General features: G+C 34.6%; 1 pseudogene; it reads right to left on the bottom strand.

The window, feature by feature from the left end:
* Positions 1 to 4850: 4850 nt before the first annotated feature.
* LOC132280482 (small nucleolar RNA R71) lies at positions 4851 to 4949 on the bottom strand (annotated as a pseudogene).
* Between the last annotated feature and the right edge of the window lie 21399 nt (positions 4950 to 26348).

The following is a 26348-nucleotide window of genomic DNA, read 5'->3' on the forward strand; positions in this document are numbered from 1 at the left end:
TACCTCTGAAAGGATCGCTCTTATTCGGGATCGTATGCGCACTGCCCAGAGTAGGCAGAAGAGTTATGCAGATCGTTGTACTCGTGTATTGGAGTTTCAGGTTGGGGATCAAGTTCTCCTCAAAATGTTTCATATGAAAGGAGTAATGCGCTTTGGGAAGAAAGGGAAGTTGTCACTACGGTTTGTCGGTCCATTCATGATTACGGATTGAGTTGGAGCTGTAGCTTATCGGTTGGCACTTCTGGATCATTTGGATCGTGTGCACAATGTGTTTCATGTTTCCATGTTGCTGAAATTTCTGCTTGATGAGGATCGGTATCAGTATGTCGATGTTGGGGAGATTGAGTTGCAGCCGGATGCAACATAATTGGAGCCACCGTGTCGTATTGTCGACCGTCGATATCAGATTTTTCACAATAAGGTTATACCTTTAAGGGCGTGTCCAATGGAATTGTCACAATTAGGCTGAGTCTACTTGGGAACGGGAGGATGTCATTCGCTCGCAGTTTCCTGAAATAATGGAAGAAGGTAAGAGCGAATTCCGAGGGCGGAATTTCTTTTGTTAGGGGGAAAGAATGTAATACATCTAATTTTAAAAGGATAGTTTCGGTATTTATTTTATGGTTTTAGTGATTTTTTTTTTTTTAAATTTATTATTTGATTATTTGTATAATTGTTTAATTGTTTAAGTGACTAATTGAATTATTTGTTTTAATTGCTTATTAATTTAAATTTTATGCTTTATTTGAATAAATTGATTAATTGAATAATGTGATTAAATGTTATGTGCTATCTGTTTTATGTGTTAAGTGTTTAGTTGACATTAATTAAATTAAATGTTTATTTATTATTATTTTTTAAACGGAGTTGGGCTTGGATAGGAGAAATGGATTACTTGGATAGGGGATTAAATGGGTACAGGTTTTACCCATAGATGGCTATACATGTGTATATGGGTATATATGTATATAAGGTTAATTTAATTATTAGTAATTATTAATAATTAAATTTAGTATTATTATTATTCATTCTATAATGTATAATATACTATTAGGGTTTTATATGTTTTATGTAATCGCGTAGTGGATAGCCGACTTAGTTATATTTTTATTTTTTCTTTTCTTTCTCTAAGTATGACTAGAATTAGGTTAAAGCTTATTTCCCTATAAATATACTTGTTTTTGTTTGCCGAGGGAGTTAGAACCCTATTCACGAAACAATGGAGGCAGAGAAAAAGAACAGAGAGTTGTGAGAAAACTGAAAGAGGGAGAATTAGGGTTTGGCTAGGAACCAAGACTGAACCAAGGAAAGGTAGAAGGGGTATTGTTCATGGGTTGAACCAAGGGCAACAGAGGAGATGGAAACAATCGAGGATTGCCGGAAAAATCTAAGAGGACGGCGACGAGATTTTAATTCAAAATATCAAAGGTAAGTTTTATTACTAACTTTTTTCCTTTGACTCGTGTTCTTTGCATGCCTAAAAAAATTTTAAGAGTAAATAAACATCAAAATTAATCTAGTATGTATATTAGATTTGATTAATACAGTATTTATATGAATGAATTGGTATTTGCTTGATTTTAAGTTTTCTTGCATAAATACTTGTTTTAATTGGTGTTACTTGACGCATAAATAATTTTGGAACACACTGCGACTTAGTACTGACGAGTAGGTGATGAGCATTGAAAAATGCATATTTAAACCCCTTAAGCTTAGGCATTCTAGTACCTTTATCTATCTTACTTTACCGTTTTAGATTGATTTCATATTATTTCCATTTTTAGGCACTTATCCCGAAAATAAGCTAATTCAGCCAAATAAGAGCAGAAATGAAGCAATTCTGGGATGAATCAAAGAAAGGAACCAAGTGGAAGCAAAATGAAGAAAAAGGTGGAAATCAACATTTTCGATCGATCTCAAATCAAAGTTCGATCGATCCAACATGATCGATCTCAGCACTTCAAGATGGATTAGAGCCATGATGACATTTTCAGAGATCTCAAAAGTTTGATCGATCCAACATCATTCTTCGATCGATCGAACTACCTTGTCCTTATCAAAATGATTGATCTTATCTAGTTGTACCACCCTACCAACCACTTTTGTCCTTTTCCCAAAAATATCTTCAAAATATCTCAGATTTGTTTTTATCCAAAAAGCGTCGCCATTGAGGATCGATCCAACTTCAGTTCGATAGATCTCAGCCATGTTCGATCGATCCAAGTCCAAGGTTCGATCGATCAAACTTCCTCCAGTGCAAAAAAGTTAAATTTCCAGCTCACAAAAAGTTGTCCTTTATCCAATCATTGGGGAATATTTGTTGTACGACCCCAACTAATTTTGGGTGTCATTTGACCTACCTATATAAGGATAAAGATTACATATCATAACACTTCACATCATATCATATCATACCTTGTAGAACTCTTGGAGAGCAAGCTTAGAGGAGGAAGAGGCTAGAGACACTATTGGAGACTCTTCATCAACCAAAGAGCAAATCTCTACCATGGAGTTAGCCCTTGAGGGTTGGAGAAGCACTACCATGAGTGGCTAAACATCCTCTTGGGGCTAGAGTTAGCCCCAAGCATGCTTTCTAAATCTTGATTTTGTGTATTATTGAGGGATTAGTGTTGTAATACATGTTTTGACACTTATATATATATAGATCTTGTTTATTCAATGATTTATGTGGTTTAATGCTTCCAATTGATCATTTCATTATATCCATATGTCTATGTATATTAGAATAGATGTTCATGTGTTTGTCTCTATTTCTTATGTTATTGATGCATGTCTATGTGAATTAATGCCATAGATCTAGAGATTGTCAAAACATAGTGCCTAATGGAATGCTCTTGTAATTTTCTAGATGTTTCATGCTCATTTCTTGATGGATTGTGCCTCTCCCTTAGCTTAATTAGTTTAATTTCATGTCATTAGCTTAATTGTAGTATAGTGGTAGCATAGTTGTTAGATGGGAGGACAATCCATGCTTGTTATTTGATGTTCCATACTTTTGAATGCAAGTAGCATATGTCTCTAACCTTGTGGTGTATTTAACTTGTGAGCTTAATGAAAGGATTAATGACTTGCTAGATATATTGTGTTTTTCACATGCTATTTAGACAATATATACTTAATTGTTAGATATATTGTGCTTTTCACATGTTGCTTAGACAATATATACTTAATTGGTCACCCTTGCTAATTGAATCAACCAAACACACACACACACACACACACACACACATCAATATTGCAACACACATTTCCCTCATTAGTCACTTGTTAAGGGTGTAGAAAAGTATTGTTTGGTGATGACCTCTAAACTCTAAAATCTGTCTCTTACTTACTCTGTATTGCATTCAATTATTTAGTTTAATTTGCTCTCTACTTTAATCAACCAACCAACTATTTGTTTGATCACTCGACCTACTAACCCTAATAGTGATTCCATAACCAAATTCGACTCCAATCCCTTGGGACAATTCCTACTCATCCTAACTATATTTTTTATGAAGGTAGTAGTGGCTTTTATAAATGTAAAACATGGCCCTCGCCTTAATACATACTCTCTAAGCTTGTGGTGTGGTGCGGCAATACACCATCAGTTTTTGGCGCCGTTGCCTAGGATTAGGCAACGTCGTATTTGTGGAATTCATTAAGAATTAGTACTCTTTTGATCATGTCTTTACTTTATTTTTATTTTTCTTTTGATTACTTATTGTGTTTGTTCATCTTTGACAAGGAGCATTGAGCTAGGAGGCATGCAAAGGAGCCACCAAGCAAAGGAGCTAAGCAAGCACGAAAAAATGCTAAAAATTTAAAAAAATTGCTAAGCTAAGCTATAAATTTGGAGTTGAAGTGTTAAAGGACCTTTATAAGCTTTTTCTTACTCAATCCCTTAGTTAAATCGTCGGTCCACGCGGAGGCTTGTTTTTAATTTCTTAGATAAATCATGAGCCCGCGCGGAGGCATTCTTAATTGTTCTTTACATCATTGTTGTTAAAGCATAGGAGTATGGGTTAAGTGTTTGTGGAGGAAGTTTCATTGAATGGTTGTGAAGCCGAAGTGTTTGTTCATTCATTGTGTTTATGTGTTTTTACATTGTGCATGCATGGTCGTAGATCACTAAGACCAATTCTTGTCCCTCTTAATTTGCATCTTGAATTCGTAGTTAGAAATCCTAGGGGAATAGGAAGTTCTAGTTCTACCCGATCCATTACATCAATGGAAGGCCATAATGAAGAGCATGTAGAGGACCTTGGTCACATAGACCAACAAGGTATCCTTCATCCAAATGTGCATCATGAGAACATTCAAGTACTATTAGACATGCCTAGGCCATTCATTCACCAACCACAACAACAACAAGGCCAAGTTCCATTTGGAATGCCAAGGCCAATGTATGCTCCACAACCTCCCATCATTCAAGGAAATCAAAATCAAGGTGCCCATGTTGCATCTCAAATTGTTAATCATCCACTTGCTTTAAGAGATCACTATGTGCCTAATGAATACAATGCACTCACATACATTTAATTGCCACCATTTAGAGTATATCACTATAAAAGTAAGCCACAAACCATTCAAATGCTTCCTAACCATCATGGACTTCCAAGTGAAGAACCTTACAAGTATTTGGATAAGTTTCTAGAAGTATGTTCCACCGTAAAATATACGGACATGCCGGAAGAGGTCTTAAGACTCAAACTTTTTCCATTCATCTTAAAAGACAAGGCAAAGTACTGGTTTAACAATCTTAGGCCTTTTTCAATCACTTCTTGGGCAGAAATGTAACAAGAGTTCTTAAAGAAGTACTATCCGGTTTCTAAGACCAATGCCATGAGAACCTCAATTCGAGAATTTTCACAGGGGGATAGAGAAACGTTTTATGAGGCATGGGAATGCTTTAACGAATTGCTTAGGAAGTGTCCACATCATGACATGCCCAAATGGTAATTAGTTCAATATTTCTTTGATAGCTTATTGGACAATTACAAAGGCATGGTTGATGCTTCCATGGGTGGCTCATACATTAATAGGCATGAGGATGACGTGTGGCGTCTTTATGAGAGCATGAGTGAAAATTCTTTGCATAGAACATTATCATCCAAGAATGGTAGAAATTTACAAGGTAGGAAGAGTGTTGGCTTGCATCAAGTCGACCATTCAAATAAAATAACCGCCGAAATGAAGTCTTTATCTCAAAGGTTTGATCAATTTTTGATTAACCAAAACTCGGCGAACCAAGTATCTTCCTTCCCTAACCATTCTTATTGTGCATCAAATGAAACATGTATGACTTGTTCTAGTGTTCTTTATTCTACTTCTCATTGTCCTCACGGACAAGTGCAAAATGAACCTAATGAAAAAATCAATGCAGCTTTTGTGAACCAAGGGAACAATCCTTATGGTACTCATTATAATCCAAGTTGGAGAGATCATCCGAATTTCTCTTAGAAAAACCAAGGAGAGGGCTCAACCCCTTCCCAAGGTAGTTTTTAAGGGAAGTACATTCCACCTCCACTTCAAAACCAAGGATCCCATGGTTATAGACCTTATTAATCACAAGGGAATCAATTTGCTAACTCTCATTTTCCCAACCAATCTTATTCCCAAGGAAATGCTAGAAGTCCTGCCTTTGAAGAAAAAGTTTTGAATGCTTTGGGCACTCTTGAGGCAAACACACAATTGCTTCATTCCCACTCTCAATCTATTGCGAAGCTAGAAACCCAAGTAGGGCAAATAGCAAGCACTCTTAATGCAAGAGAGAAGGGAAAGATGCCTATGAATGCCCCACCTAAGCAACAATGTGTTGTGAAAACCCATTCCTCATCGGAAGGCCACACCATTGAGCATGTTAATGCGGTGACTATATTGCGGAGTGGTAGGATTATGGACAATTAAGTTGAAAAGTTCAATGAAGAGAGTGAACCGGTGCAACCTCAAGTTGTCACCTGTCCCGTTTCACATCCCATTCCTCCTTCATTGCATATACATGATCTTGTGAATGAGAAAGCTTCAAAATGTGATTTGAAGAATGATTTTGAAAATGATTTGAAGAAAGATTTGTAAAAAAATGAATTTGAAAAGGTTTTGTTGAAAAATGATTTGAAACAAAGTGATTTGAAAACTTCTTGTGTTGAAGAGACTTCAAAGAAAAATTTTAAAAAGAGTTTTGAGCCAAAAGCCCCATTTCCGGATGCCTTAAAAGGATCTATTTCAAAATACTAGCAAAAGGCAAAAACCAATGAAATCATGGAAATGTTTAGGCAAGTTAAAGTCAATCTTCCACTTTTGGATGCAATTAAGCAAATTCCGGCTTATGCCAAATTCTTGAAAGACTTGTGCACCCAAAAGTGGAAGAACAAGAGCCAAACACCAAGAAAAGTGGTTTTAACTGAGCAAGTAAGCTCAATTTTGCAACATAACACTTTACTAAAGTTTAAAGACCCCGGTTCATCTACTACTTCATGCATCATTGGTGATCATATCATTAATCGGGCGCTTCTTGACTTAAGAGCAAGTGTTAACCTTCTTCCATACTCGGTTTATGTCAAATTGGGCCTAGGTGAATTGAAACCGACGTCGGTAGTTTTACAACTTGCTGACCGATCCATTAAGAAGCCTAGGGGTATAATTGAGGATGTATTGATTAAGATTGACAAATTTTTCTTTCCCGTTGATTTCATTGTCATTGACACGGAACCGGTCCCCAATCCTAAAAGCCAAATTCCCGTTATCTTTGGCCGTCCTTTTTTGGCAACCGCTAATGCCAACATCAATTGTAGGACGAGGATAATGAAGATCTCATTTGGCCATATGAAGGTGAAGTTGAATATCTTCAACCCCACACCCAATTCATTTGACAAAATGAAGGAGAGGTTAATGTTGTAGATAAATGTCATGATCTTCAATGTCAAGGAAGTGAGCTTTTGTGTAAGACCAAAACTTCAAAGGGATCATCTTCAACCTTGCATTCTCAAAGTCTTGTTTCAAATTCTTGCCTTGAAAGGGCATGTAAGCCCAAAGATTGTGATTACATTAACAAGGGACCAAAAGCTTCTTTTGAACTTAATCTAACAAGTTCTTCAAAGAACCATTTGTTGGGTGGAGTTCAAAGTATCTATCACCCCAACAAGGAGGGGATGCATTACAAGATTTTTGATCCGGGCTAAAAGAGCCTAATGTCTTGCTAGAGACGTTAAAGACTAGCAAAACATTTCGTAGGGTGTCAAAACCCTATTCCTCCCTTATTTCTTTCTTAAATTTCATTTCTTGCGAAGTCTAAATACTTGTTTTTGGTTCATATGCATTGCTAGGAACTGTGATTAGGGTTGCATGAATTTTTATGTTGTGATTGAGCATTTTGCATAAGTTCGATCGATCGAACTTCCACCTGCATCCAACACTTAGAAAAAATTTTCACCTGCATCCAAATCACCTCTCTGTCCCATCGTTCGAACTTATTCTCAAATCGATTAGAAGACCTTAGATCGATCCAACTTCAAAGTTTGATCGATCTCGTGCTCCAACACTTAGAAAAATTTTGAGCCTGCATCAACCTGCATATTTCAGCTCTCTGTCTCATCGATCGAAAATATTTCAAGATCGATCTGAAGTTCTTCAATCGATCCAACTTCAAAGTTCGATCGATCTACAAGTTCCAACACGTAACCAAATTTTTGAACCAAAAACCTGCATATTTTTGCTCTCCGTCTGATCGATCGAACATTTTGTTTAGATCGATCTCAGTTCTTCAATTCTCTATTTTGACTTTTGTTTGACTTCATTTGACTGTTTATTTAAAAAAAAAAAAAAAAAAAATCCAAAAATATTTTTATTTTATTTTATTTTTCAAAAAATCCAAAAATATTTTCTATTTTTCAATTTTAATTTTTAATTTTAGTTTTTAATTTTTCAAAAATTTCAAAAATTCTAAAAATACTTTGAAGAGAGATCATCAAAGTTCGATCGATCTGAAATCTCAATTCGATCAATCGAACTGATCGGGAAAAGTTTTAAAAAATAGACCTTGAGGGTCTCAAGATCGATTCATTAGATCAATCCAACCCTTTAAACCCCTGTCCTTCATTCCCGTCGCCACTGTGTACCTATCTTCATCATCTTCTCCGGTGAATCTCCGACGAGATCCAAACGTTGACTCTCTCTCTCTCCTCTTGGATTTTCATCTCCATCTTCCTCTCATCTTCTGTCGCGACTTGAGGTAAGATTCGAGCCACACCTTGTGAATTCAAGCTTCAACTTGATCAATACATGTTGCCTACATGCTAGATCTAGGATATATTGTTGATGATTTCCTCCATTGATGAAGCTTGAAGCATGTTATGTATATATGTATATAAATTTGTATATATATATATATATTTTGAGTTTTAAGTTATTTTGTGGGAGTATGGGCTTTGTAAAGTGGCTAGGATTGAGGAATTGTTGTGTTGATGGGCCCACGACACTGTTTGTGTGGCCCCTGTGCTTCCAAAGTCACAGATCTGTGACTTTTCAGTTTTCATCTTCGCACAGTTCGATCGATCGAACTTCTATCTCAGATCAATCTTGAGAGATCGATCGAACTTAGTTTTTCAGTTTCTCAGATCGATCGAAGTTTTGAGATCGATCTTACATTTTTTGTGATTGATCGAACTTCACAGATCTCATATATACACTTTATTCATCATATATTATATTCATGTTATCTCATATATGCTCAATGCCTGTGATATTTCACATTAGATGTAATTCATACTTACATTGTTTAGCATGCTTCATATCCTATCACTTGCATAGATTCATGTCATCTATATGTTTTGTCTATCTTATTTGATATACATGTTTCTATTTTGTGCTTTCAATTCTTTATTCTGGCACTGACTCCCCTTGCAAGTTTTTTAAATTATTTTTCAGGCCATGACTAAACGCAAGACTGTTGCCAAGAGGCAACACGGGCCTCAGAGACATATCAGACCTAGGATAGAGGAGCCAGCAGAGCCCTCTCATGCGTAGGAGGAGCCATTACAGCCTACTCCACCTCAGTCACATGCTCATGAGGCTGAGGATGATCATATTTCATCAACTTCTGCAGCTCAGCCTGCATTTACACCATCACCATCTCTATCACATGCTGAGGCTGAACATTCACCATTACCATCTCTACCGCGCCAGCTAGCTCAGCCAGCTCGAGAGCGTGACAGGCCCGCGCCTAGATATACGCACATGACAGTGGACCATGAGTCAGTGTTCGACACAGATTTCTTCTCCAGATCGGTGCTGACCCGATCAGTTTACCATGATATTATCGAGAGGGGCCTTGCAGCTGTTCTTGCCTCAATTACTGAGCCAGTTTACCCGCGGCTAATACGGATGTTCTTCCAGAACCTCCGACCGTCCCCGCATACCACGATAGAGCTGGTTACTACTATAGATGGCCATCAGATTACTATTACTGTGGACACGTTAGCCCGATCATGCCATTGTCCACACCGATGCCCTCCGGAGCTACATGAGCTATATCCGAGGCTATACAGGCCTTTTTATGCCGACATGGCAGTTTTCTTGACAGGTCACCATGCCGATGGCGAGACTTTCGCCACCCGTACCTTTCTTCCAGATGACCTATGGTTCTTTGATTCCGTTCTCTTTCGGAACATATATATGGCTGGGCACAAGATTCGCGGCGAGGAAACTATCTGACAGCGCTCTACGCATTTTATATAAGCCACTGGGTATCTATCCCCGCGCTCATCTGGAGCGATATGAGGAAGCTCTTCGATGAGTATATCAGTAAAGAGAAGCCCAGAAGGGCTAAGTTTCTCCTATTCGGCCACCTCATCACCCAGATACTGATCGATCAGCGCTATCCTTTTCATCTTCAGAAGGATCCTGAGAGAGGTTCCTATCACTTCTTGAAGCAAGACTGGAACAAGAGCTACAATGCTATTATCACCAGACTGCAGGACCACGCAGTAGTGGTTGCAGAGGAGTTCAAGGCTAAGGAGGCAGAGGCAGCGGCAAAGGCAGCAGCAGAGGCAGCGGCAAAAGCAGCAGCAGAGGCAACAGCAGCAGATCCAGCAGCGGACGATGCACCAGTAGGTCCAGCTGCAGAGCACATAGACGGTAATTTAGAGATACCTGCAGATGACGCAGAGCAGCACTCTCCAGCTGGGTTGCCAGTACACGAGGAGGAGCAAACTCAGGATCTTTCTTTTGATTCATCCGTACCTGAGGCTCCTAGTCAGACCCCCGGCTTTGGAGAGCGTTTTCAGGCTCTTGAGGATGCAGTGGTTGCTATCAGAGCTGATACTGCTGCCATTCGAGCCAATATTGTAGCCCACTGAGCTGATTTTGCTACATTCCACACGGATGTCATGACTGCACTCTGAGACTTATCTCGCGATATCCACGGAGCTCGCCCTACCCGTCCTGCCTCGTCCACCTGAGATTCTCAGTTCTTCTATCTTTTCATATTACACCTCTGTGATCTATACTTCATTTTTGTCACTGTATATTATTTACAGCCGGATATGTCGGCTTTGCTCTTTTGATGTACTCTATACTTTATTTTCTTTATATATGTTTTTGCTATGGATGTCATCTATTATATTCTTATCTCTGTATGTTTGACTCCATCAGGTACATCACAGTAACTTCAGTGAGAGAATGCTACATAATTTTCAGGACCACCTTTATACCTCTTTCACTGCTTTATTTCATTTATACTTGCATGTCCACTGTGCACAGATTATCCCTTTTTGTTATCTGATGAATTTATCCGAGTGAGGACCACAGTTAATTCCAAGTTTGGGGGGGCTAAGCCACCCACTTTGGATACTTCAGTCCCAGCCATTCTTTGACTTAATTGCACCGGTATACTCTTTCCTTTTATTCTCTTTGCACACTGAGGACATTGTGTCGTTTAAGTTTGAGGGTAATGGTGTACTTTACAGTGTTAGCTTTAAACTTTAAAATTTTGAGCATGACTTGTGTATTTGAGAGATTTTCCATGATTGGTCCATATCTAGCTATGATTTTGATCTTTTGAGGACTATATTGCTTAAAATTTAAAAATTGTTTGACTTGAGTGTCCAATACTCCTTATATGCCTTATGGATGCCATTTAGGAGTAAATTTTTTGAAAGATTGATATCTTGCTTGCACTTGTGGTCCTCATCATCTTGATTTTGTGATTGTTTTGAGATTTATTCTAGGATTCTACACTAGCACAGGTGCACATTAGCATTCATTTGTGGGGTACATGCTTTGTTGATTATTGAATTGGTTATATCTCAATTGGGCTAGTAGTGCATTGAAAGCTTTCATTTTTTATAAAGGTGGATAACAACCCTTTTTCACTATGTAGCCGGGATTCTAGCCTCATCAAGCACTGAACTTCTCGCGCCGAAAGGTGGAGGGCCCAAACTCTAGGTTAATAATTGAATACAAAAAAAAAAAAAAAAACAAAAGCAATAAAAAAAGTGAGGACTTCTCCCAAAAGGTGACAAGTGGGAAATGATTAGATGGAGATTTTCTTGATTTGTAGCCTAGTTGATTTGAACTTGTAAGTCCGTAGGGGTGTTTAAACGCCTAATGGCCTCAAGCCGTCTGGTTTGGGAGTCATTGACTGTGATACCCCCTAATTTTGGAACACGGATTGATCAAGTCCGCGCACAAAATCAAAGGATATCAAAACAATTTAAGTATTTAACAAGCACAGAATACAAAGATGAATAATAAAGAATAAATAAACCGCTGAAGAAAACTAATAAATAAATATTACTTAATGATTCTCCAACAATTACAATTCGAAAATCCCATAACTCAAGGACCCCTTAAAACATTATCCAATAATCCAATACTATTTAAAAGTACACAAGATGAATAGACGAATGACAGTCTCCCAGCTGCGGATCCTCAACCTCGAGACTGGAACCTCTAATAACCTGAAAAATAAATCGTGGGTTAAACCCTACGAGCAAGTTCACTCTACCAGGCCTCTGAAAACCAATAAGCAGATCATCTCTGATCAAAACCAAACCTAATAAAGTTTTAACTTTAATAAAGCACGATATACATGTCTATATATAATTATATATACTATACTAATCACATCCATTAATAGGTTTATTAAATTTCCATACCTATTAAATAATTATTAAAATAATATTCATACCTAGACCAATCTACCATTTCATTTTATAAAAACTCCTTTGACCTTAATCCCATCCTAGTCAGTTGTCTAATCATTTAAACAACAAATTATAATAAAAGAAATACTCTATTTAATCCCAACCCGATAATGATTTAAATTGTTTAAATCACATATCCAAAATCCAAGTTTTGACAAATCATCCACGTCTTCCCCAATATTATTTTATTAATGTAAAATAATACACTAACCAGTAAGTACTAAACTATTCTCATTTAAGAATATCTAACCCTAATCCAATCCATACATACAACAACCATAGATGATATTTTAATCATCTAACACATAACAACGTAATTATGCTTTGGCAAATCAACCATGCCATTGTAAATATTTTTATTTATATATTGGCAATTCAACCATGCCTCCATAAGTATATTTATTTATACATTGGCAATTCAACCATGCCTCCGTGTATGTATATTTATACATTGGCAATTCAACCATGCCTCCACAGGTATATTTATTCATACATTTAATTAGCAATTCATCCATGCTTTCCATATATGTATTCTATTCATACAAATATTTAGGTAATATATTTAATCATTTGACAATTCATCCATGCCCACACTTTAACCATGAATTAACTTTAAAATTAACAATACGCTAAATCATACATAGCCATCACATGCATATTATACGCATATCATTAATTTAACAACCAGCCTATTAAGATATGCCAAATAAGAATGATAATATTAATCATCTTAAATGATTTATATATATATATATACCTACACATATGTTATTTAATGTATATATGTGTTTAACACCTTCTTTAATAATCCTTGATTATTTAAAATCAATATACATACATACATACATACATATATATATATATATATTCATCCTTCCAGACAACTCATAGACAAATTAAACTATATATACCCATATATAAATAATTATATATATATATATATATATATATACACTTCCTTCCATAACAAATTATTAATTTATTATATTTACACAAATTAGTGCAACTAAATATGTCAGAAATAGTTTCCTTTAAATACTCCATATTGGTTTAAATAGTTTTCCGACACTTTCTCACTAAAACATAAATATCTCCTAGTAGGATGGGAATCTGATAATGAAATTGGTACCATTGGAAAGAAGACGAAAAATCCTTGAATTTGAGCTCAAGAATGACCCAATTTCGATTTAAAATGACTAAGTTATGACCTTTTTAATTTCTAGTGTCGAATTAGGCCAACATAGTTTCCCACGCGCGCCCACGTGCTTACTATGCACTTGCACGCGCTAGATTCAAGCCTCCTTGTGTGCTGGTATTGGCTAAGCTCTTTCAGCTACCGTGAGCTCACCACACTGAATCCATCACTTCCTTTATGCCGCATCCAATGGTCATAAATGAGTGCGCAAATGAATACGCTCACACTAGATTATCTATTAACTATAATAGATCTAAGGTCCAGATCAGTGAGTGCACCATCTTCTCATGGTCTGCAATACACCAAATAATCCCATAGTTGACCAGACCACTTCTATGGTCCAGATACACATGCGCACCAAAGTTTTATGCGTCGCGATGCACCATATCAATTCACATAAGTTTAATTAATCAAATGGCCCTAATTGGCGTATACACCCTATTATCCTACACCGCGCCGCACTGGATCAATTCTTTATTGTGCCGCCGCTCCACATGCGCCAGTTACCTAGTATATATATATATATATATAATATTATTTTCCTAACAAATAATAGGAAAATAAATCCTAATAAATTCTTAAAAATATCAGAAAAATTCCAGAAAATTACAGAACAATTCTAGAAAATAAAGAAACCATAATTAACTCTCTTGGGTCACAAATCCACCTATAGATTGATTTTAAAATATACATAACACCTATATATATCAATTAAAATCCAATAATCTAAAAATCAAATATAATAGTTTATACTTTTTAATTATTCTGATCTAACCATAATTTTTAAACAAATAAATTTAATTAAAGCCTTGATACTCAAGGTGAAATCCTTATGAGTTCTAAGAGGAAAGTTAGAGAAAACTCGCCTGAAGGTTTCGAAACGAAACCGACGCTTTAAGCTTTAATTATCTCTTCCAATTCCGACGTCCTCCTTTTCAGATCCGACCTACTCCTTGTCAGCCCTTCTTCTTCCTCTCTCTCTGACTGTTTTATTTTTCTAACGTGTAAAACCTTTAACCCTAAAGCCTTATGTGTATTTTTATACATCTTAAATTCCAAATCCTATTCCAACTAGTATTATGAATTAAAATAATAATCTTTAAATAATTTATATCTATAAACATATATATATATAAATATATATTCCTTCCATAATTAACTCATTAGTTAATTAAATCATATATACTTATAAATATCAATAAATATATATCTATATATATATCTTTCCATAACAATTATTAATTAATTATATTTATATATAATTATATATATATATATATATATAAATATAATTGATACAAAAGTGATTATTTAAATAATTAAATAATCACGGACCTTCATTAATTAACCCAATAAGGCTTCATACAAGCCCAAGACCACATCTTTTGGTCCAACTTTCCTTAAGCCCAATCCAATTAATTTAAATAAATAAGATAATTAATTAAATACAGAAATTAAAATAACTAATTACATGAAGCACATAAACAAACAAGAATTTACAACTAAGCCATATAATACCAATAAAATCAACACACCAATAATTCAATCAATAATCAACCACACAAACAATCAATCATCATACATAGTCACGAAATATAACTTAATTAAAATAAGATAATTAATCTAGCACTCAATAAAATAAAATAAATCATTGAAAAATAAAATAAAATAATTAATCCTAATTAATAAATCTTTTAAAATTATCGGGGTATTACATTCTTCCCCCCTAACAAACGGAATTCCGTCCTCGGAATTCACAAATCCATGAAATAAAAACTTTGATTATTTAATTTCAAATTTCATTATTCCTTTTATCCGTGTGGAAATTAACCCATCCACACATATTCATTATTAGCAGACACATCACGTAATTAGCTAATTCCATATTTATATAATTGATAAATATAAGTGCACACTAGAGACTCTCACTGGACTAAAGCAGTTTCAACCGGATAGTGGGTATCTTATGTAAAACGCACACAAAGGTGATTACGAGTCCTCCTTCTACCAGAGCCCACACATCCTTAAACCCAGCTACCCATCTCAATCGGCAATATACGCCTCCATCCTAACCACTGATCCTGAGACTCAAGCTTATATCATGGCCCATATATGTGTGTGTGTATGTATATATATATATATATAATCCATTATATCCACATAAAAGTAAACTATCCAACCATATTATTTCAATGGCATACCATCCAACTATTCCGTTGACCTGACACGAATAAGTAGGACTTAACGCTATGGTTAATCCGTTTCCTTATAAATATATAGGTAGGACTTAACTTCTTTGGTTAATCTGTCCCTGAAATGCCACCGTCCCATACCGGTGTATTAAACCATACCATTCATAAATAAATTGGTAGGACTTAACTATTCCGTTAATCCGTCCCTAAAATACCTCCATATTATTTTATTGGTGCATAAATCCATAAAACCCATACTTCAAAATTAGGGGAAGACTCAACGATTTACCAATACCTTCTAAATCAATGTCTTACCATTTTCCTGATAAGACTCAATGATTTACCATTAGGACACACTAACGGACCGAATATAGAATACAATGAATCCTAAACTTAAGCTCTAAGTAAAAGAGTACACAACGCGGAAGTCACACAACGAAAGACACCCTAGGGACACTTGAACCTGGAGTGCTCTGATACCAACTGTGATACCCCCTAATTTTGGAACACGGATTGATCAAGTCCGCGCACAAAATCAAGGGATATCAAAACAATTTAAGTATTTAACAAGCACAGAATACAAAGATGAATAATAAAGAATAAATAAATCGCTGAAGAAAACTAATAAATAAATATTACTTAATGATTCTCCAACAATTACAATTCGAAAATCCCATAACTCAAGGACCCCTTAAAACATTATCCAATAATCCAATACTATTTAAAAGTACACAAGATGAATAGACGAATGACAGTCTCCCAACTGCGGATCCTCAACCTCGAGACTGGAACCTCTAATAACCTGAAAAATAAATCATGGGTTAAACCCTACGAGCAAGTTCACTCTACCAGGCCTCTGAAAACCAATAAGCAGATCATCTCTGATCAAAACCAAACCTAATAAAGTTTTAACTTTAATAAAGCACGATATACACGTCTATATATAATTATATATACTATACTAATCACATCCATTAATAGGTTTATTAAATTTCCATACCTATTAAATAATTATTAAAATAATATTCATACCTAGACCAATCTACCATTTCATTTTATAAAAACTCCTTTGACCTTAATCCCATCCTAGTCAGTTGTCTAATCATTTAAACAACAAATTATAATAAAAGAAATACTCTATTTAATCCCAACCCGATAATGATTTAAATTGTTTAAATCACATATCCAAAATCCAAGTTTTGACAAATCATCCACGTCTTCCCCAATATTATTTTATTAATGTAAAATAATACACTAACCAGTAAGTACTAAACTATTCTCATTTAAGAATATCTAACCCTAATCCAATCCATACATACAACAACCATAGATGATATTTTAATCATCTAACACATAACAACGTAATTATGCTTTGGCAAATCAACCATGCCATTGTAAATATTTTTATTTATATATTGGCAATTCAACCATGCCTCCATAAGTATATTTATTTATACATTGGCAATTCAACCATGCCTCCGTGTATGTATATTTATACATTGGCAATTCAACCATGCCTCCACAGGTATATTTATTCATACATGTAATTAGCAATTCATCCATGCTTTCCATATATGTATTCTATTCATACAAATATTTAGGTAATATATTTAATCATTTGACAATTCATCCATGCCCACACTTTAACCATGAATTAACTTTAAAATTAACAATACGCTAAATCATACATAGCCATCACATGCATATTATACGCATATCATTAATTTAACAACCAGCCTATTAAGATATGCCAAATAAGAATGATAATATTAATCATCTTAAATGATTTATATATATATACACCTACACATATGTTATTTAATGTATATATGTGTTTAACACCTTCTTTAATAATCCTTGATTATTTAAAATCAATATACATACATACATACATACATATATATATATATATATATATATAATTTGTCTATGAGTTGTATGGAAGGATGAATATATATATATATATATATATATATATATATATATATACACTTCCTTCCATAACAAATTATTAATTTATTATATTTACACAAATTAGTGCAACTAAATATGTCAGAAATAGTTTCCTTTAAATACTCCATATTGGTTTAAATAGTTTTCCGACACTTTCTCACTAAAACATAAATATCTCCTAGTAGGATGGGAATCTGATAATGAAATTGGTACCATTGGAAAGAAGACGAAAAATCCTTGAATTTGAGCTCAAGAATGACCCAATTTCGATTTAAAATGACTAAGTTATGACCTTTTTAATTTCTAGTGTCGAATTAGGCCAACATAGTTTCCCACGCGCGCCCACGTGCTTACTATGCACTTGCACGCGCTGGATTCAAGCCTCCTTGTGTGCTGGTATTGGCTAAGCTCTTTCAGCTACCGTGAGCTCACCACACTGAATCCATCACTTCCTTTATGCCGCATCCAATGGTCATAAATGAGTGCGCAAATGAACACGCTCACACTAGATTATTTTCTATTAACTATAATAGATCTAAGGTCCAGATCAGCGAGTGCACCATCTTCTCATGGTCTGCAATACACCAAATAATCCCATAGTTGACCAGACCACTTCTATGGTCCAGATACACATGCGCACCAAAGTTTTATGCGTCGCGATGCACCATATCAATTCACATAAGTTTAATTAATCAAATGGCCCTAATTGGCGTATACACCCTATTATCCTACACCGCGCCGCACTGGATCAATTCTTTATTATGCCGCCGCTCCACATACGCCAGTTACCTAGTATATATATATATATATATATATATATATATAATATTATTTTCCTAACAAATAATAGGAAAATAAATCCTAATAAATTCCTAAAAATATCAGAAAAATTCCAGAAAATTACAGAACAATTCTAGAAAATAAAGAAACCATAATTAACTCTCTTGGGTCACAAATCCACCTATAGATTGATTTTAAAATATACATAACACCTATATATATCAATTAAAATCCAATAATCTAAAAATCAAATATAATAGTTTATACTTTTTAATTATTCTGATCTAACCATAATTTTTAAACAAATAAATTTAATTAAAGCCTTGATACTCAAGGTGAAATCCTTATAAGTTCTAAGAGGAAAGTTAGAGAAAACTCGCCTGAAGGTTTCGAAACGAAACCGACGCTTTAAGCTTTAATTATCTCTTCCAATTCCGACGTCCTCCTTTTCAGATCCGACCTCCTCCTTGTCAGCCCTTCTTCTTCCTCTCTCTCTGACTGTTTTATTTTTCTAACGTGTAAAACCTTTAACCCTAAAGCCTTATGTGTATTTTTATACACCTTAAATTTCAAATCCTATTCCAACTAGTATTATGAATTAAAATAATAATCTTTAAATAATTTATATCTATAAACATATATATATATAAATATATATTCCTTCCATAATTAACTCATTAGTTAATTAAATCATATATACTTATAAATATCAATAAATATATATCTATATATATATCTTTCCATAACAATTATTAATTAATTATATTTATATATAATTATATATATATATATATATATATATATATATAATTGATACAAAAGTGATCATTTAAATAATTAAATAACCACGGACCTTCATTAATTAACCCAATAAGGCTTCATACAAGCCCAAGACCACATCTTTTGGTCCAACTTTCCTTAAGCCCAATCCAATTAATTTAAATAAATAAGATAATTAATTAAATACAGAAATTAAAATAACTAATTACATGAAGCACATAAACAAACAAGAATTTACAACTAAGCCATATAATACCAATAAAATCAACACACCAATAATTCAATCAATAATCAACCACACAAACAATCAATCATCATACATAATCACGAAATATAACTTAATTAAAATAAGATAATTAATCTAGCACTCAATAAAATAAAATAAATCATTGAAAAATAAAATAAAATAATTAATCCTAATTAATAAATCTTTTAAAATTATCGGGGTATTACATTGACCTAACGCTCGACCTCATGACTCGCTAGAAAGCTTAATAGATCAACACATTGCACCATGCTTCCATCTTTGATCCTATATATATATATATATATATATATATATAAATGAGTGAAAAGAATAAGCGCACCTAGATCAATAAGCTTTAATAAAAGGTCCACTTTTTGTCTTGATGATCGGTACTAGATTTGTGTGCTAGTTTGAGGGTAAGGATGTGATTAATTCTTTAGTTGGCTAAGATAGCAACATATTTGATGCTGGTCCACTCAAAAGGATTCTAGAGTTGTTTTGATTTGCATGATCATTTTCTTGATGTGTGGAGGACCATATTTGCTTGTTTGATGTTGAGTTTTGGGAGATTGCTTGGAAATATTTGAAAAACTGTATACTTGAGGTAGTTTTTCCCAATGCTTGTTTGCAATATTGGTGTCTCTTTAGAAAGAATGAGCTTAATGTTTGTGGGTACCATTTCTGGAAACCCTCACGAGACTTCACTCGTCCACTAGGGGTAACCTAGGGGTTTAAAAGGCTTGTTGCATATACTAAGTGCAATCGTGTTCCCTACGAAAGTGGCGTTTTTCCTTTATTGTCTTCTAGTTCATAGTTGTTTAGTTATTCATTTCATTCCTTTACTTTCTAGTTCATTGCTAGGGACTAGCAATATTTAAGTTTAGGGGTGTGATGAGCGCTGAAAAGTGCGTATTTAAACCCCTTAAGCTTAGGCATTCTAGTACATTTGTCTATCTTACTTTACCATTTTAGATTGATTTCGTATTATTTCCATTTTCAGACACTTATCCCGAAAATAAGCTAACTCAGCCAAATAAGAGTAGAAATGAAGCAATTCTGGGATGAATCAAAGAAATGAGCCAAGTGGAAGCAAAAGGAAGAAAAAGGTGGAAATCAACATCTTCGATCGATCTCAGATCAAAGTTCGATCGATCCAACATGATCGATCCCAGCACTTCAAGATGGATCAAAGCCATGATGACATTTTCAGAGATCTCAAAAGTTTGCTCGATCCAACATCATTTTTCGATCGATCGAACTACCTTGTCCTTATCCAAATGATTAATCTTATCTAGTTGTACCACTCTACCAACCACTTTTGTCCTTTTCCCAAAAATATCTTCAAAATATTTTAGATTTATTTTTATCCAAAAAGCGCCGCCATTGAGGATCGATCCAACTTTAGTTCGATAGATCTCAGCCATGTTCGATCGATTCAAGTCCAAGGTTCGATCGATCAAACTTCCTCCAGTTCGAAAAAGTTAAATTTCCAGCTCACAAAAAGTTGTCCTTTATCTAATCACTGGGGAGTATTTGTTGTACGACCCCAGCTAATTTTGGGTGTCATTTGACGTACCTATATAAGGATAAAGATTACATATCATAACACATCACATCATATCATATCATACCTTGTAGAACTCTTGGAGAACAAGCTTAGAGGATGAGGAGGCTAGAGACACCATTGGAGACTCTTCATCAACCAAGGAGCAAATCTCTACCATGGAGTTGGCCCTTAAGGGTTGGAGAAGCACTACCATGAGTGGCTAGACATCCTCTTGGGGCTAGAGTTAGCCCCAGGCATGCTTTTTACATTTTGATTTTGTGTATTATTGAGGGATTAGTGTTGTAATACATGTTTTGACACTTTTATATATATAGATCTTATTTATTCAATGATTTATGTGGTTTAATGCTTCCAATTGATCATTTCATTCTATCCATATGTCTATGTATGCTAGAATAGATGTTCATGTGTTTGTCTCTATTTCTTATGTTATTGATGCATGTCTATGTGAATTAATGCCATAGATCTAGAGATTGTCAAAACATAGTGCTTAATGGAATGCTCTTGTAATTTTCTAGATGGTTCATGCTCATTTCTTAATGGATTGTGCCTCTCCCTTAGCTTAATTAGTTTAATTTCATATCATTAGCTCAATTATAGTGTAGTGGTAGCATAGTTGTTAGATGGGAGGATCATCCATGCTTGTTGTTTGATATTCCATACTTTTGAATGCAAGTAGCATATGTCTTTAACCTTGTGGTGTATTTGACTTGTGAGCTTAATGAAAGGATTAATTACTTACTAGATATATTGTGCTTTTCACATGCTATTTAGACAATATATACTTAATTGTTAGATATATTGTGCTTTTCACATGTTGCTTAGACAATATATACTTAATTGGTCACCCTTACTAATTGAATCAACCAAACACACACACATATCAATATTATAACACACATTTCCCTCATTAGCCACTTGTTAAGGGTGTAGAAAAGTATTGTTTGGTAGTGACCTCTAAACTCAAAGATCTCTCTCTTACTTACTCTTTATTGCATTCAATTATTTAGTTTAATTTTCTCTCTAGTTTAATCAACCAACCAACTATTTGTTTGATCACTCGACCTACTAACCCTAACAGTGATTCCACAACCAAATTTAACTCCAATCCCTTGGGACGATCCTTACTCACCCTAACTATATTTTTAGTGAAGGTAGTAGTGGCTTTTATAAATGTAAAACTTGGCCCTCGCCTTAATACACACTCTCTAAGCTTATGGTGTGGTGCAGCAATACACCATCAGTAGGGACCTTAACAATGGAGGACAGAAGGATTGGAAGTCACCGGAGGTGAAACACGTGATGAAAACACGGGTGGAGCAGGCTCTCTTTTTAAGGGAGCAGGCTTCTTGTGCAAAGAGGCGGCTCCCCATAAGGGGGAGCTGGCTCTATTAGGTGGGGAGGCGGCTCCCCTAAGGGGGGAGCCAGCTCCATTCAAGGGGAAAGTGGCTCCCCTAATGGGGGAGGCGGCTCTTTCCTTTTTGTTAATTTTTGACTGGTTTTAGCCACTGTGTTGAGGTTTTGAGGTTCAAGGATTAAATTGGGAGTTGTAACAGGGGTTTAAAATGATGTTTAAGGTTATACTAAAATTCCAGAGGACATTATGATGCATAATAAACCACATAGAATTAGTGTCTTTAACAATATAAAATTTTAATTAAAATTGCATATTGTTGTTGGATGTGGATGGTTCAATTTGCTACCTACATATTTGCAAATTTGTTTATGTATGATATAGTTTTATCATGTATCAGGGATATAAAATAAGCATGTTAATTTACATAATTCTACTATGCTTATTATGGATTAATTGATGTCTACATATATTATGAGTATTATCAATTATTGGATTGTGGGAAGTGGTATAAATAAGCATTTTAATTTATATAATTTTATTATGCTTATTATGGATCAATTGATGTTTACATTTCTTAACTGTATTATCAATTGTTGGATTAATGGATTATATGCACCGGTATGGGACGGTGGCATATTGAGATGGATTAACTCATAACGCTAAGTCCTACATACTTTGAAATAAAGGAATGATTAATAAAAAAAGTTTGTCATACTTATATTTATGTCAGGTCAACAAATAGTTAAATGACATTACTTTGGTTTGGATGGATTTTAAATATATAATTATGGTACCATGATATGAGCTTGAGTCTCAGGATCGTTGGTTAGGGAGCATATATGCAGTGAGATGCATAACTGGTTATGATGGTTAGAGGTGTACCCTGTTAGGTCTAAGTACTTATGCCCACTACAGGTGCGTTTTGCATGTTGCCTACTAGTTAGGTTGAGACCGGCTTGTAGTCCAGTAAGAGTCCCTTAGCGTGGATATATATATATATTTATTGACCTACATAGATATTGTTGAGTTGTTTAGGATGTATATGCGTATCGGGTCTCTGTTTGGATTGTAGTAGGATAGAACTTGTGCGTGGGCTTGACCCATTATCATGTTTCAGGTGTTCAACAGTTTCAGGCTTAGAGTTTGATCGTGCTGAGCAGAGACAGTAGCTCACTCCTCCGACTGCATAGGACTTTTACTTATGCTTTAGTTTTGGCTTTCTTTTAGTCAGTGATTTATTTTTCTAGCTGGAGTATTATTAGGGTTCTACTAGATGGATTCCCGAGTTGTAATAAAATTGAAGGTTTTGGCAGCTTTGGATTATTTAACTTTTAAGGATTTTTTTTTTTTTTTAGAATTCTTTCAGCTTATTTATTTATTCATTAAATTCTTCTTGTAATCATGCTTGTTTAAATATTAATTGTTTGGTGTCCCTCGGATCTGTGTTCGGACTTGATCACACGTGGCTCTAGAATCGAGGGGTATCACACCTTTGTTTTAACTCCCGCAGCTGACTATGGGCTGCTTTTGCACTTGTCTAGGCCACAAACCTAAAATTCAACCCAGCCCAACTTTAGGGAAAGTGAGCTTAACATACATATTATGATTCATATATATATATATATATATATATATATATATATATATATATATATATATATATATATATATATATTCCCCAATCTGTAGATAATACTTTATTGTTAGCAATGTTCATACACTGTGTGATCTAATTACTTGAATTTCTTTGAAAAATTTGAGTTAACCTAAAATCCAACCTAGCCCAACTTTAGGGAAAATGAGCTTAACATACATATTATGATTTCTATATTTCTATATATATTTATCCCTATCTATAGATAATACTTTATTATTGGCAATGTTCATACATCGTGTGATCTAATTAGCAGAATTTCTTTAGAAAATTTGAGTGCATATGTTGCATTAGTACGCAATAATGCAATCTGAATTATCTTTTCGGTTTAAAGCAAAGCCCAAAATTTCTTTGAAAAATTTGAGTGCATATGTTGCATAATTGCATTAGTATGCAATCTGAATTATCTATCAAATTTATAAAAGCCACTATTACCTCTAACTAAAAATGTAGCTACGGTGAGTAGGGATCGTCCCAAAGGATTGTGGTACGTGTTTGGAATGGAAACAATGCATAGGGTTAGTAGGTCGAATGATCAAAAGATGGTTGGTTTGGTGGATTAAACTACAATGCAATTGAAATTAAAGCAACAAAAGGTAATAATTTAAAAAGTAGGGAAAAGAAATATAAAGGAGAGAACTTGGGGTAATAGAACTCATCACTAAGCTTGACTTCACTAGACACTAGCAATTATATATCAATGGGGAAATTGAATTGTAACTTGTGTGTGTGTGTGTCATTAATTGAAATTAGGCATGGATGACAAATGAACATGGATTGTCAAGCCAAATCAAATGGAAAGCACAACCTATCAAATGAGATCAAAATCCATTCAATGAAACCACAATTTATGCACACACTACTAACTAGAAATATACACCATTTGCATTCATAAGTATGGAACACCAAGGAACAAGAATAGATTGTCCACCTATCTATGAATCTAAAGCAACTACACTACTTCTACACTAAGGACATGGAAATTAAGCTAAGTAAGCTAAAGGTGTGGCACAATCTATCAAGAAACAAGTGTGAATCATCAAATAAATTGCAAGAGTGTTCAATTAAGCTCTATGTTTTGACCATCTCTAGATTAACTTCATCCATACACATATACATGCATAAATTCCACTAAATCTGGAGAACAACACATGAATCATCCATTCTAGTATACATAGACATATGGGTAAAAGTAGATAATCAATTGGAAGCATTAATCCATACACATTAAGTATAAATCACAAGATATATATATAAATCTAAGATCAAAACATTTGTTACAAATAAATCCCCAAAAATATACAAAGCACTAGGTTTAGGAAGCAAACTTAGGGGCTACTTTAGCCTCAAGTAGATATTTAGCCACTCATTGAAGTAGTTATCCAACCCTCAAGGGCTATCTCCATGGTAGGAATGACGTCCTTCTTGATGGAAACCCTAGAAGGTCGAAGAACTCCCAAAATGTGTAAAGCTCTCTCTAGCCTCCTTTCCAAGATATGAGAAATGATTTTACAAGTTATGATGAATAAGTGGCTCAAAATCCTTATATAGGTAGGTCAAGTGTCACACCCAATGGTTTGGGCTCCCACACCAAGGTCCCTCCAATGATTGCACCATGAGCCAACTTTTAATGAGCTGGAATTTGTCTTTTTTCGGACTTGAGGAAGTTCGATCGATTGAACTGTGTTGAGATTGATCGAATTATGCTGAGATCCATCAAACACTGCAGAGATCGATCATCTTTGACAGTGCCTTTTTGAATAAAGACAAATCTCTGAGATATTTTGGGAAAAAGACAAAAGTGGTTGGTGGGTGGTAGGTGTGGATAAGATCAAATCACTTCAATCGATCGAAGAAAAGTTAGATCGATCGAAGTTGTTGGATTCTTTTGGATAAGGACAAAACCTTGGATCCATCTTGAAGTGTCCAGATCGATGAACTCCAGATCAATCGAAGTATTCTTGAGATCGATCGAACTTGGTGACTTTCCACACTTTGCTCATTTTGCTTCCACTTTGCTCTTTTCTTCCATTCAGCTTAAGTTAACTTCTTTTATGCTCTTATTTGGCTGAATTGACTTATTTTTGGGATAAGCACCTAAAAAGGGCAATAACACGAAATTAGAATAAAACGGGGAAATAAGATAGATAAAGGTTTTAGAATGCTCAAGCTTAAAGGGTTTAAATGCGCACTTTTCAGCACTCATCACATAATACCCAATTACTATTAATATTATTTTAAAATAAAAAAACTCTAAAATATTTTTTTTAAACCAGTCATCAGTTGTATATTTTTTAAAGCAAACCCCATATTAATATTATTTCATATGTTTCTCGTTTTAAAATGAGTTTAGTTGGAGACATCAATTAGACAAAAATGAGTTGGAGTACAGTTAGATAAGGAGTGTTTACTATACACTA

The sequence above is a fragment of the Cornus florida genome, unplaced genomic scaffold (genome assembly GCF_030987335.1).
Source record: "Cornus florida cultivar Cherokee Brave unplaced genomic scaffold, ASM3098733v1 CherokeeBrave_3.0.0_Hap2_Chr10, whole genome shotgun sequence".
Lineage (NCBI taxonomy): Eukaryota > Viridiplantae > Streptophyta > Magnoliopsida > Cornales > Cornaceae > Cornus > Cornus florida.